Here is a 7,353-nt window from a genome sequence, read left to right as displayed (position 1 = left end):
TTTTTTTGCTCACAATGATCAAACATTTTCACTATTGTTACTTAAATTTAAAAAAAGAGAAAATCAAATATGCAAAAGAATAAATTTGGGTGAATTTGGAAACAAAACATATTAATGTATTAACTATTAAGTAAACGGTAAATTTGTCGTTAAAAATTCAAAGAGGTGTCATGAGAAGAAAGGACGCACGCTGTCAAAGGAGCGCAACCTATTAATATCCTTGGCTTCCTATTTTTTGAAACCTATAGAAATATATGGAATTACTCATATTAGGGAGGAAAAATTTTATATTTTAAAATTCCACAAATAACAAGAAATAAGGAAGAATCGGGTTTATCTTAAGAGAGCAAATAAAATTTAAGGATTTTATCTTCTAAAATGTACATGTTATTACAAAAAATAGATTGATACTAACTGCATCATCAAACTAATTTTTTTCCTATCCAAGCATACTTGAAGTACAAAATAAATCCGTATATTTGTGTGTGTGTCTATATAGACACACACACACAGATTTTTTCTATACTTCTAGTATGCTTGGAGATCAAATTTTATATTTTTTACAATTTTTTTACTGTCTTTTTAAAAAAATTTAAAATTGTTGTTTTTATTCGCTTAAAATTGTTTTTCAAAAATTCTAAAAAAAACTAACAATTTCCAAAAAATGTGAAATTTGATCTCCATATACATTTTAATATGGATATCAAATTGAACGGTTTCAATCAGTTGCTTTGAAGTCAATAACAACGATTTATTACAATGATCAATCTAATTTTCATTATCTTCGACATCCTCAATGGAGAAAAATGGCACTTGAGGTATATGGTCATGCTCCAATATAGACTTAGGAGAAAGAAACAGTAGAAGAGGAATGAGGGAATCTTGAATTGGATCAGTGTTGCTAGCCTTCCTAGCCTCAAAACTACACTATCATAAGTTCATAACTTGCACAGACCTTTTATGGAAAACTTTGTAAATAGATACCCAAAACCAGGCTTTTATTTTTTGGGCTTCATGGGCCTATGGGCCGCTCAGGTAATATTTCCCAATTGAAGATAACTAAAGGCTACACAAATTACTTCACAATTGATATCATGTTAGTAGGAAGCACACTTCCGATATAAAACTATATAGTTCTTGTCTTTAAGTGCATTAAATTAAAAGAGATTATTTGTCATACATTTTAAAATGTAAAATCATTCATTTCGTGTCATCCTTCATCCATTTTCTATTTCTCTGTATGCCTTTCGTTATGTAACTAACTTAACTACTATAAATATATATCCTGCGAGAAAAATTAATCAATTATGAATTTAAAAGTCATTCTATTCCAAAATTGAATTATTTATGAGTTTGAAAGACGACACTATATAATATATAAATGATTTCGTAATGAAACACGTGGATATTACCACTTTTGTAATATATATATATATATATATATATATAGAGAGAGAGAGAGAATGGCTAAGCTCAAATCGTTTGTTCCTGGGCTCAGGAACAAACGATTGGGTTCTCCAATTTCCGAAGTTCAAACGGCCGATCAAAACCGTTAGATGTTTAATCTATATTAAAATGTGCTTGGAGACAAAATTTCATATTTTTTGGAATTTTTTTACTATTTATTAAGAGGGTTTGAAAGTTGCTGTTTTTATTAAAATTCTGCACCATAAAAAAACAGCGACTTTCAAACTCTCTTAATAAATAGTAAAAAAATTCCAAAAAATATGAAATTTTGTCTCCAAGCACATTTTAATATAGATTAAACATCTAACGGTTTGGATCAGCCGTTTGAACTTCGGAAATTGGAGAACCCAATCGTTTGTTCCTGAGCCCAGGAACAAACGATTTGAGCTTAGCCATTCTCTCTCTCTCTCTATATATATATATATATATATAATATTTAAATATTAGGCATTAGAGAAAATCAAAATCACATTTGTTAAGATTTATAAATATATATACAAGGCTTAATTTGTGGTGATCTGGTGTTGGTCGTAGCTGGTGGTTCTATGCCTTGAGTCGCACCTGGTGGTGTTAACCCATTACTGTTTTGAGATTCTTAATTGGCGACGCTCAAATAATGGACCGCACGGAATTATACAGCAAGGCCAAACTAATTTGCTGCCGCTAATTTGGACTTTCGGCCATCACTATTCTTTGGGCTAAAGATGACCTCAGTCCCTTGGCTCACCACTTTGCTGCCGCTAATTTCTACAACGTCATTTTTTTGGCCAAAATCGGTTATCTCAATGTTGGTGAAAGACATAATTGTGGGATTAATTGGAAGACAAAGAAAAACGAAGTTTGAAAGAGTAAAGAAGAGTTATGTATCACTAGGTAAATCTTAATATTTATAGTTGGCTAGCTATTTGTTGAGTTTTAAATCAGATAGTTATGATCGAACTGATTTATATATATCTTGGTGTGCTATCTATTATGTTTATAAAATGCAATATCAAAGATTTTAATTTTGTTTTCAAATAATATCTATTATATTTATCTTTGACCTCTGTAATTGTGAATTTCATTTTCTTAATACAACACTTATTATTCAATTAATTATCAGTGTTGTAAAAAATGTCCGTTTAGGCCAATCGGCCAATTAGTCATTGGCAGTGACCAAACTATTAAGAAATTTCCCGATTAATCAGCTGATTTTTTCTGATTATGACTGAATATTCTCAATTATTCTTGATTAATCGCTTGATGATACTATGTCCATCCGACGAATGCATAACGTTATTTACTACACTATTTGTTACATTAATTCAATTTCCAATGTGCAAGAATTGACGTCTCCACGAATTGTCATAAATTTAAGACCGCATTTAGTTTTATTATAACACTTTTTTTTATTTTAGCAGTAAAAATATAAAACTGCATGAATCATTTTGACAGAAAAACAATAATGTATACAAATCTCTCTCTAATATATATAATCCTTAAAGATATTAAATAAACAAAGTTGCCATCACAGAATAATTGAGCAAACAAAATGTGTAAGAGCTTAACTTAAAGTTATTATAAAAAAAAATATTTAATAAACACCGACAACAAGAGTCCAAAAGACTCTTCAATTCTAAAGGACATTCATTTGGGTGATTTTATAATATAATACATACAAGATTCCACAAAAAAAAAAACATTGAAAATTTAGCAATAATTCAACAAAATTCGTATATTTAGATGATTCAAAAAATGATATGGAAGAAGTCCCGAAGAAGTAATTAAATTTTGACAATATTTTTTGTAATATCAAGTATTTTTCATTATGCATTAAATTTCAAGAATAATAATGGTTCAATTATATAAAGAATGATGAACTTATATTTAACTAATTAAACTAATATCGAAAACCTTTTTAACAATTTTACAAATATACGAAGCGACATACAAACTTTGAGCTATATACTACAACATACAGATTTGAAAAGAATATCGCTGTATTATTTATAAAAAAAACTATTTGATGAAACAACCAATATAAGTAAAATCTCATTGTAAAGAATAACATTCATTAATTTATAACTTTTAAACAGGGAAAAGATTGATAAAAAAATGATAATAATACAGAAACAGAGTTTTTTAAATGATGTCTACGAAAATAATTAAATGTATAGGTCTACGAAAATAAGGAAGACTCGGGTTTATCTTAAGAGAGCAAATAAAATTTAAGGTTTTTACCTTCTTTTTTTTTTAAAACCTAAGGTTTTTACCTTCTAAAATGTACATGTTATTACAAAAAATAGATTGATACTAACTGCATCATCAACCTAAGGTTTTTTGGAAATTGTTAGTTATTTATTTAGAATTTTAGAAAAACAATGTTTTTCTATGGTTAAGAAATTTATGAAAAACAACGATTTTAAAATTTTTAAAAAGACAGTAAAAAAATTCTAAAAAATATAAAATTTGATCTCCAAGCATACTTGAAGTACAAAATAAATCCGTATATTTGTGTGTGTCTATATAGACACACAGATTTATTCTATACTTCTAGTATGTTTGGAGATCAAATTTTATATTTTTTAGAATTTTTTTACTGTCTTTTTAAAAATTTTAAAATCGTTGTTTTTCATAAATTTCTTAACCATAGAAAAACATTGTTTTTCAAAAATTCTAAATAAATAACTAACAATTTCCAAAAAATGTGAAATTTGATCTCCACATACATTTTAATATGGATATCAAATTGAACGGTTTCAATCAGTTGCTTTCAAGTCAATAACAATGATTTATTACAATGATAAAACTAATTTTCATTATCCTCGACATCCTCAATGGAGAAAAATGGCACCTGAGGTATATGGTCATGTTCCAATACAGACTTGGGGGAAAGAGAGAGTAGAAGAGGAATGAGGGAATCTTGAATTGGATCAGTGTTGCTAGCCTTCCTAGCCTCAAAACTACACTATCATAGCTTGCACGTACAGACCTTTTATCGAAAACTTTGTAAATAGATACCCAAAACCAGGCTTTTATTTTTTGGGCTTCATGGGCCTATGGGCCGCTCAGGTAATATTTTCCAATTGAAGATAACTAAAGGCTACACAAATTACTTCACAATTGATATCATGTTAGTAGGAAGCATACTGCCGATACAAAACTATATAGTTCTTGTCTTTAAATGCATTAAATTGAAAGAGATTATTTGTCATACATTTTAAAATGTAAAATCATTCATTTCTTGTCATCCTTCCATCCATTTTGTATTTATCTGCATGCCTTTCGTTATGTAACTAACTTAACTCCTATAAATATATATCCTGTGAGAAAAATTAATCAATTATGAATTTAAAAGTCATTCTATTCCGAAATTGAATCATTTATGAGTTTGAAAGACCTTATATAATATTTAAATAATAGGCATTAGAGAAAATCAAAATCACATTTGTTTTTTCATGAAAATCAAAATCAAAAATCAAAATCAAACTCATATAAATATTTAAATATTAGACATTTGTTTATATAATGTATATGTATATTTATGTATATGTGCACCTGGTGTTGCCCCTGCTATCTGTCACCTGTTACTGTTCTGAGAACCTCAGCAGCACTCAAACAAAAGGCTGCACGGAATAATATATTAAGGCCCAACTACTCATGAATCATAAGTGGGTGGATTTTTTCCTGATGGTGCTTTCCGATCATTATATTCACTGATTTAATGAGTCACCTTCTTGTCCTTAGTTGATTGGCTACCGCTACTTTCGCCAATCTCAAACTCGGTGCAGTCCGTTGGTTAAGCCTCCTCATCACAATTCTCTTTCATTTTTAATCGGACGACATAGGTTGGGCAGCTGCTGGTGATATGGTGTCGGTCGCAGCTGATGGATTGTTAGAAATAAAATAAAAAGTTTACAAATAATTCTCCAACTTTTAATGTTTTATAAGTTATAACTTGCGGGTAGTTTTAGATGTATTTGTTTTTTAAATTAGGTTACTTTTAACTTAATTTACAATATTATCTCCTTTGAAATATTTAATTGTGTTACCAGTATATATTTTAAATATTTATTTGCTCTTCCAATAGCATATTTATAACATTATACAAAATTCGACATGTGAAAACAAAAATATAGCAATTGTAATATTATGTTACATACAAAATTACTATTTAAAAATAAATGAGTACAAAATTTGTATTTATTGTATGAGGAGTTAATTGCATGGGCCGTCAAAAATTAGCTCATTCAGAAGAGGTTTGCGCATCCATGCAATTGATTAACTGCATGGGTCCCATTCCAATAAGAGTCATGACCATGAAGGTCAACTGTATGAACTCATTTGCATGGGATGCCAATACAATTGACATCAACTGCATGGTTACCTCATGCAAATGAGCATTTTTTGTTCCATACAAATAATCCAAATTCTAGTAGTGTATTCTAAAAAACTTATATCTGTTGTAACAACCAATACCAGTATCTATTATGATACGTGTGCATGATTTTCATGTATTCCTTCAAATTTTCAAAATGTCACTCAACAGCCAAATGAGGTAAATGAGAAAAAAAAACATGAATTATGTTTCTAGTTTTTAAATGCTAAAAATAGACAAGAAAGACTTAAATAAAATACGGATATGATGTGCTTCAGCTAGCTCAAGAAATGAAACAAAAAACATTAAGTTGGTAATTTGTTGCTAAGAAAACAACATTCTGAAGGATTAAATAAAATAAAATAAAAGTTTAACGAGGAATTGTGTAACACTGTGAACTTTTAAAATTCAGATTTTATTTAAAATAATAAGTGGTTAAATCGAATAATATATATATACGTATATACGAAATTAGTGACGTGGATGGTGAACAATAATTATACGATTAATTGTGTTAAGAAAGAGGAACAATAGGTGTTATATAAATCATTTAAACAATATCGAACAAGTGGAGGGTTTATTTTGCAAAAAGACCACTTACAAGTGGGGGCCCCTTGTCATACCTTCCTCTTTCCCCCTCCTTCCTTTCTTTCCCTGCACCCCATCTCTTTTCTCTTTTCTCCTTCCTTTCCGCCAAGAGAGAGACAACGAGAGAGTGAGAGAGAGAGAGACAACCCCGGTAACCGAATTGCCCGAAAACGGAGATTTAGGAAGAGGAGCTCAAATCTCGCACATCCATCCGTTCCATTGGTGATTCCCCTTTCTATTTCTCGCTCATTTCTTGATTCCTTGTTTTTAGGGTTTCGGTGAAAACCCGTAGAATTGTACCAAATTGATTATTCCGTGCCTTTGTTGTTTCTAAAGTATAAATTGATTGATTTCGTGTTCCAAAGTGCAACCAAATTTCCAATTTACGGATTTTCCCAAATTTCTCGATTCCGTGTTTTTAGGGTTTCGGTGAAAACCCGTAGAATCGTACCAAACTGATTATTCCGTGCCTTTGTTGTTTCTATAGTGTAAATTGACTGATTCCATGTTCCAAAGTGCAACAAAATTTCCAATTTACGGATTTTCCCAAAAATTGATTAGGGTTTAAATTGTAAAAGTGCCGGACTTTAATAAATTGACCTATGTATAGATCCTAACGAGCACGGCTAGCGGGATTGACGAGCTTACCGAGTCGCGAGATCGCGGACCCTCTACGTGCCCTACGTAACCAGGTGCGGGGGTTCACGGGATCTGTTTTGGGGTTTATTCGTAGAACTAAATAACGGTGCATATTATTATATTATGTTGATTGCTTGATTTAAATAAATTGTGCATAGCATGTTGAATCTCTGATTGAAAGCATTTGTTGCCGCATTGCATTAATTGTGATATTAGTGAAATTGAACTGTATAACTGTTATGATTCTCATGTTGGTACGGTTTATCGATTGTTGATCTGTCGTTTTGAATAAGTGAGTGGAA

The sequence above is a fragment of the Carex rostrata genome, chromosome 27 (genome assembly GCF_964058835.1).
Source record: "Carex rostrata chromosome 27, lpCarRost1.2, whole genome shotgun sequence".
NCBI classification, from domain to species: Eukaryota; Viridiplantae; Streptophyta; class Magnoliopsida; order Poales; family Cyperaceae; genus Carex; species Carex rostrata.
Note: the sequence above shows the minus strand (reverse complement) of the source record.